Source organism: Lonchura striata, chromosome 3, assembly GCF_050655825.1.
Source record: "Lonchura striata isolate lonStrDom1 chromosome 3, ASM5065582v1, whole genome shotgun sequence".
NCBI lineage: Eukaryota > Metazoa > Chordata > Aves > Passeriformes > Estrildidae > Lonchura > Lonchura striata.
This window is the reverse complement of record NC_140705.1, coordinates 63,170,754-63,178,216: the sequence shown is the minus strand read 5'-3', so window position 1 is coordinate 63,178,216 and position 7,463 is coordinate 63,170,754.

Here is a 7,463-nt window from a genome sequence, read left to right as displayed (position 1 = left end):
TTAAAAGCATGTCTTTCTTGAGCTCCTTGCTGTGACAGACAGAGTTGAGTGCAGGAAGATGAAACGGGATTGTGCAGAACATGGTGTTGTATATGCCTAAAAATATGGGAGAAGAAGTAATTTTAAAACTACACACAGAGTTAACACATACATGACCAAGAGTATCGAGACCAGTAAGAAAGGGCTGGGAGTTGGAAGAGAGAGGACAGGGAAATACTGCTTGTGGGGAGAAGTTTCTGTTTTGGGGATGGTTGCAAGGAAGTGTGACAGCATCTACCTGTTTCCCTCAAGTGTTGGTGGGCTTATTTTGTAAGCTCAAAAGCTCAAAGCTTTTGTGCTTTGTAGTAGCAAATACTGAGGTAAAAGCATTGGACCCATGTAGCAAAGAGTGGAAATGAGGGATTTAGTTTAAATGCTGTCATTGATAAAAAGTAAGCACTGAAACTATGTGCTTACATAGAAAGAGAGGAATGGTAGGCAGGGGAAAAATACCCTCGTCTTTTTGCTCCTCTCTCTCTCATTTACACATCACACAGTAGATAGCAATTATAATGAAATACAGTCTGTGGTATAGCATGATCTGTGGGAAAAGTGAGACCACAAGAGACTTTAACTGATCACTGAATAACAGATGGGGTTATAAAACCTGGGACAATAAGGAATATTTGTGGAACAAATGAAAGATCAATTCCCCTTCTGTTGTAGAAGCAAGAAAACAGGCAAGTGTTAAAGAACAATCTAAAAGGCAAAATGATGAGGGAAAGAACATATGGCAAAGATAGAAACTGCTAAATACACACAGAGGAAAATATATGTTTTTAAACTTGCTTTATAGCATGCCTCTTTCTAGTTTTTGCATGCTTCTTTTGCTAGCATTTGTGAAGAAATAATTACTTGGATCTCAGTAGTTGGATCTCAGTAGTACAAACCATGAAGAAACTAGGTACAGAATATAGGTTCAGTAAAAGTTTAAAGCACAATAGGCAGAGGAAAAATGAGATTTATCACAGGTCGTCTGAACAAAAATGCTACCAATTATCTTTTTCCCACACATATTATTGTAAAGAAGATTATGCCATGTTTAGAGAGTGAATGCAATTAGAAATGGGAAAGAAATCAGCTCTGTGCAGCCACAGCCACTATACATTATAGTGCAGTATCTAAGCAGCAACACCAAGTGTGTCCCTTACTCCATTCTCCTGGGAAAAGAAGTGCATTAAGCATGGGAAGCACTGATAAATGACTCAAATACTGAAATCCCTTTCAACTACTCAGAGTCTGTTTGTACAGTCTGATGAAGGCCAGGAGGAGGCCAGCATGTGAAATGAATGACCAGTGCAGAAACTCAGCCAAAGAGGGCAGCTCCAAGGACAGCCAGAGCTTGCTGGCAACCTGTGGAACATGCAGGGCTGGATATGGTTGGCATTTCAGCAGCCCCAAATGGTATTCAGTTTCTGGGTGAGACAGATGTGAGGATGAGAGGTACCCAGATCAGCGCTTGCTGCCATCCCCAGCTTGGCACATTCAGAGCACCCTGGATGTGTGCAGTCGTCCATGTCCAGCAGTGACCACTCCAGGGACCCTCTGTGAGAAGTTCATTCCAGACTCAGCACTGAACAGCCTCACTCCCACTGTGAGCTGGAAGGCTGCATTTAAACATGTGCTGGAACTGCAGATTTCGGGGAGAACACCGGGCTTTCTTGTTCCCTCACTCTATGCCCAGTTCTTTGCTACAAAGTCCCACAGAGTTCACTAGGACTGTCCTATATTTAAAAGAAAGACCTGCCACCCAGAAGTAACACCTTTTATTTTTATGTTTCCGTGTTTGTTCTAAACAAGTATTTATTTTTCTTTATGCTGCATTTTTTAAAATCATATTAGTATGAAAAAGAAAAAAATGAAATTAAAAGAAGATAGCCCTAAATCTGTTCCTACAGCTCAATTTGACTTCATCACAGTGAATATTAGACTACATCACAGTGTGTAGTATCATTAATGGCAATATGAGACCAACAGCATGGAGAGAACAGCAACACTGATTCTTATCACCTGGGCTACACCGCAGAAGAGTGTGAGCTGTATTCTCAGCAGAGCTTTTTCTGGGTTATGACTCATGCAGAGCCCAGTTTTTCTGCTGCTGTCCCACCTACTGAGACAAAAAGGAGAGCTACAGTAAATAAATAAATAAATAAATAAATAAATTACCAGCTATTGTTATCAACCAGAATTCAATAAAGAAATTTACACTGATACGCATCCTGCATGCAGGCACCCTGGGATCCTGAATCCAACATCACACTTCTGCCTTGCCCCCTCCCACTCTGAAGCTCTGGTTGAAGCTCCCTTATTCCAGGTTTTCTCATTTGCAGGCATTTACCTATAAGAGTAGGCCAGCAAAGAAGAGATGTTTTTAAGGACTCTACAGCTAAGGAAGAGTAGGTGGAGAGGTTGGAAGGAAGATGTGAAAAAGCCAGAGGAGGTAAGCAGTAGGGTAATCAGATGCAAGTCTGGGCAGTGGGTGAGAGCTTGCTGACAGCAGCTTTGTCACCCTGTTACAGACCTTTCCAGTGATGTAGGTAGGGCTTGTGACTGTAAGGGCTTCAGTTTTCTCTTTTTTAAGAATGGGTGTGTTCATGTGCCAGATGGAAGTTACAAATGTGAACCAGCATTTATGCAAGTTCGGTGGAGAGCCCTCTTCTTCATACCCACCATAGCAAAGCTGATGCTGAGATAATCAGAAGCTGAACTTGGGGTACCAGCAATCTTTTACCATCCGGTGACCTTTGACAAAGTGAATTAATATAGGAGGCATCTGCATATCTAGATGGGAGGGGATATGTGCTCCATGAGCCTGCTTTGTCTACACTGCATTTCATCTTTTTGCTGGCTTAATGAAGGGGCAAAATCTTGACATAATTGTAAACTCTTAACTACCTGGAAGTAGAGACTGTCTTTACAAGGTTCACCAAAATAAAGGACATCAGCATCTGTTTCAGATAGCTGTGCACAACCAGACTTGAAACAGTAATAATAATACAAGTGCTCAAGTATGACACATTAGGATAAAATCAGAATGCACAGCCAAGTAAGTGACTTAATCTTCCATGAAGCTGCTTTTATTTGGAACCCTTTAGAAAGCTGCAATAAATTCATTCTTTTGGCTGAACTGGCATAAGCACCTTAAAACATGGCAACAGGTTTCCAATTTCTTGAGTGTTAGGCTTTGGGGCTCATCTTTTTGAAATATTTAGCAGTTTTCTCCCATCAAGTCATTTTGTGGGGTTTTGTTTTGTTTGGTTTGGTTTGGTTTTTTGTTTGGTTGGTTTTGTTTGTGGGTTTTTTTTTTTTTGTTTGTTTGTTTTGTTTTTTTCTGGGGAGGATTCTGCAAGGTGAAGCTCTTCCCTCGGGCTGGTTTTATTTTGTAGACATCTGAAACATTTGGGATCAGATTACATACTGGCAAGTAGGACAATGGCATTGCTGTAATGAGCTGGAGGCTAATTTATAGGCTTTGCAGATGTGAATACATTACCATGCAAATCATGTATACTCCTGCCTATAAATAAAATAACTTACCTTGCCAAGGATGGCTGTCCCAAAAATATAATGAGTATTATAAATTATAAGCAGGTGTCAGATTTCCATTTCCTTTGTATTCTTGTTTGTGCTTCTCTAAGGAAGCATTTAAAGATAAAATGTGCAATACAGCGTATGGCACAGGCAGTTACAGTCTTTGCTGCCCAGTACTATTATCACCTTTTGCCAACTGCCACTCCTTCATTTGTTAGAAAAACAGCTAGTCAGACTTGTCAGCAGCTTTGAATAATATGTTCCTACATGGTAGTCCTCTGGAAAGGAAGGATGAGCTGTGGTGAATGCACTGAGCAGTGGTGAATGCACTGAACTGTGGCTTAAAAGTTTTCTGTTCACAGCTCTGCCTCAGACATAGCTCTTCCTCAGACCTGGTGTGTGGCCATGGGCAAATCTTTTAAGCAGTCCATTTCATTATTTCTTTAGCTAAGAAATAATCAACATTGAAGTTTGTTTTACCAGTATTTCCCATTCAAATATTGTTTTGGACTAAAGCATGTCTTTGCTGTCTACCTGTGCAAGTTTGTTTGAGTTGGCGCACAATGGGCACACCTGGCGCAGAAATAACAGCAGAAATAATTTCTGAATTTACAGCTTCAGAAGATATTTAGAAATTAGCTCAAATCTAATGGGTGCAAAATCTAAGGGTTTTTTGTGGTTTGTTGTTGTTATTTGGTTTTTGGGATTTTTTTTGAAACTTGAAGAGAACCTAATGAGACTGCACTTAATCATGTGACTTGCTTAATCAAGTCATGAACACAGGCAGGACTGATGTCTCTATGATTTTGCCAGCTTCCTGCCACTCCCTACTTCCCCAAAACACCTTTTAATGACAGAAGAGCAGAAACAGCAAAACTGAAGAATTTCTACAAGTTTCACTGGAAAACACTGCCTTGTGGAGGAGAGAATCATGAAGTATTGCCTTCCTCCCCTAAAGAAGAAATTCAACAGTGAACTTAGAGAGAACCTCAAAACTCTTAAATTTTGGTCCTAGTAGAACTACTAGTTTCTTCTTTAAATCATATTTTTGAGGCTGAGTCCAGTGCAAGAAAAATCTTTCTCAAAGTGGAATAGGCCTGCTGGAAACAAGGCTCACTGACAGTTTTGCTAATTTTATGGACATATTAGACCAAGCTAAGCCTTTGCCATCTGCTCTGCCACCAATTTTAAATGGAAAAATCTCATACCAACCAAACAAATAGAACAAATCACAAGAACATCAAGGAGATAAAAGTGATTTAACCGCCTGTATATACTCCACCAACAATGCAGCTTGCACTGAAGGTGTTCTTTCTCATGATTCTGACACAAATCACAAGGAAAACAGTTCACACACATGGTAAGTTTTCTGCTGAGGTGGAATTTTCTTGAATCAGACCTGACTCCACTAGAGTGTTCAAATGTATTTATATGAAATTATGTGAACTTTATATAAAGAGTGTCCTTAATAACTTTTTATACTGTTGGCATCACAGGCAGTAAGGTACAATGGGATGTGCCCACAGCTTTGCAAATACTACTGTGGCTAACTGCAATTTACAAGAACAGCCTTTAAGAAGCAAGCAAGGAAGGAAAAGAATACAGGAATTGCTGCTGCCCTCCTCAGAGTCGAGTGTATGTACATACAATGAAGCATCCAACAATTGCATGGAATATGCGAGGTATGTTAACTTGTGTATTGGGAAGGGTTATGGTAGCTACAGGATTTGCATCCAGTTCTGAAGAGAAAGCCTTTCCCTATAGTGGTGGTAGGGAGATGTATCTTCATTCCATGGCCAATAACAGTAAATTAGCTTAAAATATCTTGCATAAGGCTGAATGGAAACAAATGGAACTTGAGCATTTAATTTTAAAAAATTATATTTCATATACTTTGTACTTATAAATCATGGCTTAAACAACATGACTAAATCCTCTTATTCTGATATCTACGTCACTGTTCATTAATGGGTCAATGATGCTCTGTTCTTCTGCACCATAAAGATCAGCTTACCCCTGGCCTGGGAAACAACTGGATTAATTTGTTCCCAAATTAAGAAATTATCCAAAGTAGACCCTTGGTATTTAAGAGGATAATGTTTTCAACTTTCACAAAGATCGGGAAAGACACAGTAAATTAAATGAACACTTTTCTCATTACTAATTACATGTAGCTACATAAAATCTATATTGTATCTGTAATACATATGTCATTTATAAAGTTGGCTGGCATGATAGGTGGCATTGCTTCAAGGTTACCTGGCAACTGCCACAGTACAATCTCTTTCTCACCCACTTTATCAAATACTAACTGGAGCTGAAATCTTCCATCTGGATGGGTGCAGGGGTGATTGCTTTGCATTTCAATCAGATCAGTTTCACCATTTCGGGACAAAAGAGAGCAGATTATGTTTTGCCAATTTTAATGCAATCTGATAACCTTTATTTGAGAAAATGTCCCTGTTTGTTTTCATGAAGAATTAAAGCAAAATGTAAGATTGGCTTATGTATCTGGGTCATGCTTTTTGTTGGATGTCAAAAATTTGTCCAAATGTGTACAAATTTCAGATCAGCTTACACACATTCAGTAAGGTGACTAGTTTTTATTAGTTCTTACAGATCAAATGTGAGAGAGCACATTGCAAAAGTAAAGGGCTGTGGTAGAAAAGCTGCACTCATTGCACATCAACAAGACCCAAAGTAACATAGTTCTGCTGGTTGCAATTGTTTCAATAAAACATGAGGGAAAAAAGCTGCACAGGACCAATCATGTACTAATGAAATCAATGAGACTTACAGTACTACAGAAAGCAACAATACTGGTAGGCATATTTAAGATCAAACCATCAAAATCCATTTGTGCTGTATCCTAAAAATAGTCTTTGTTCTTTAAAGGACCATCATTTTAATAATCTCCCAAGAATTTCAATCTTTTATTTTTCTTTTTGCTTGCCCCATAGTACACTGAAGATAGCAAGCAGTCCAGTTTGACTACTAGAAACCAAATGAAACTGAAATGAAAAACCCCAAGGTTTTTCATTTATAGTCTGAATACGTTTGATCTGGAAGGTACTGACTTTTAAACACATAACTTTAGAATGCCATTCCTTGAAATCTCTTTTCAAAATACATGTTGAGAAACACTGTATTTCTGCTTGATTTTTCATTTAATGCAACAGAAGTTTTCAAAAATTATACATTTGGATATCAGTGCTCTCCCTCAGGTCCACAAGGCTGGGTGCTTGTGACTATTGCTGTAATGAGAGCTTTTGTGTGGTTCAATATCACTTAGCATTGGATCATGACTTAGAGGGAATTACTGTCTATTCCCAGAAAAGTGGAAGCTGAATGCTCTACTCTCTCTGATTATATCTCCAGAAAGTACATGCCAATAACAATCTGAGCATTGATTTCATGTTGATTAATACTAATAGTGAAATATAAAAGGACATCACTCAATATACAAGTTCATCAGTCAGTTTATAGCAATCTGGTCTCTTGAAGAACATTCCAAGAAAGCTTCCAAGTGTGTGACTATACCACAGGTCTACTTACAGGTCAACTTTACTGCTAATATGCAATTTAAGTGTCAAATTCAGAAAACTAGTCCTGTGCCCAGTCAGATGGCAGAGGGAGATGTAGAAGTAATTGATAGTCTTTTCCAACCTAATTGATTCTGTAATTCTGTGATACCTTTGAGATGAAAACTAGTGTCCGCAGGGACAAGAGCAAATGAGGTGTAAAATATCCTTATACCCTTTGGAAGAGCTTTTGGAGACTGGGACTTAATTCCCTTGAAAGCAGTTCCCACTTACTATTGTGAGGAAAAGGCATAATAAGTAGGAACTAAACTATGATCTGAAGTTAACTATCTCTCTTAATTCAGAATGTTT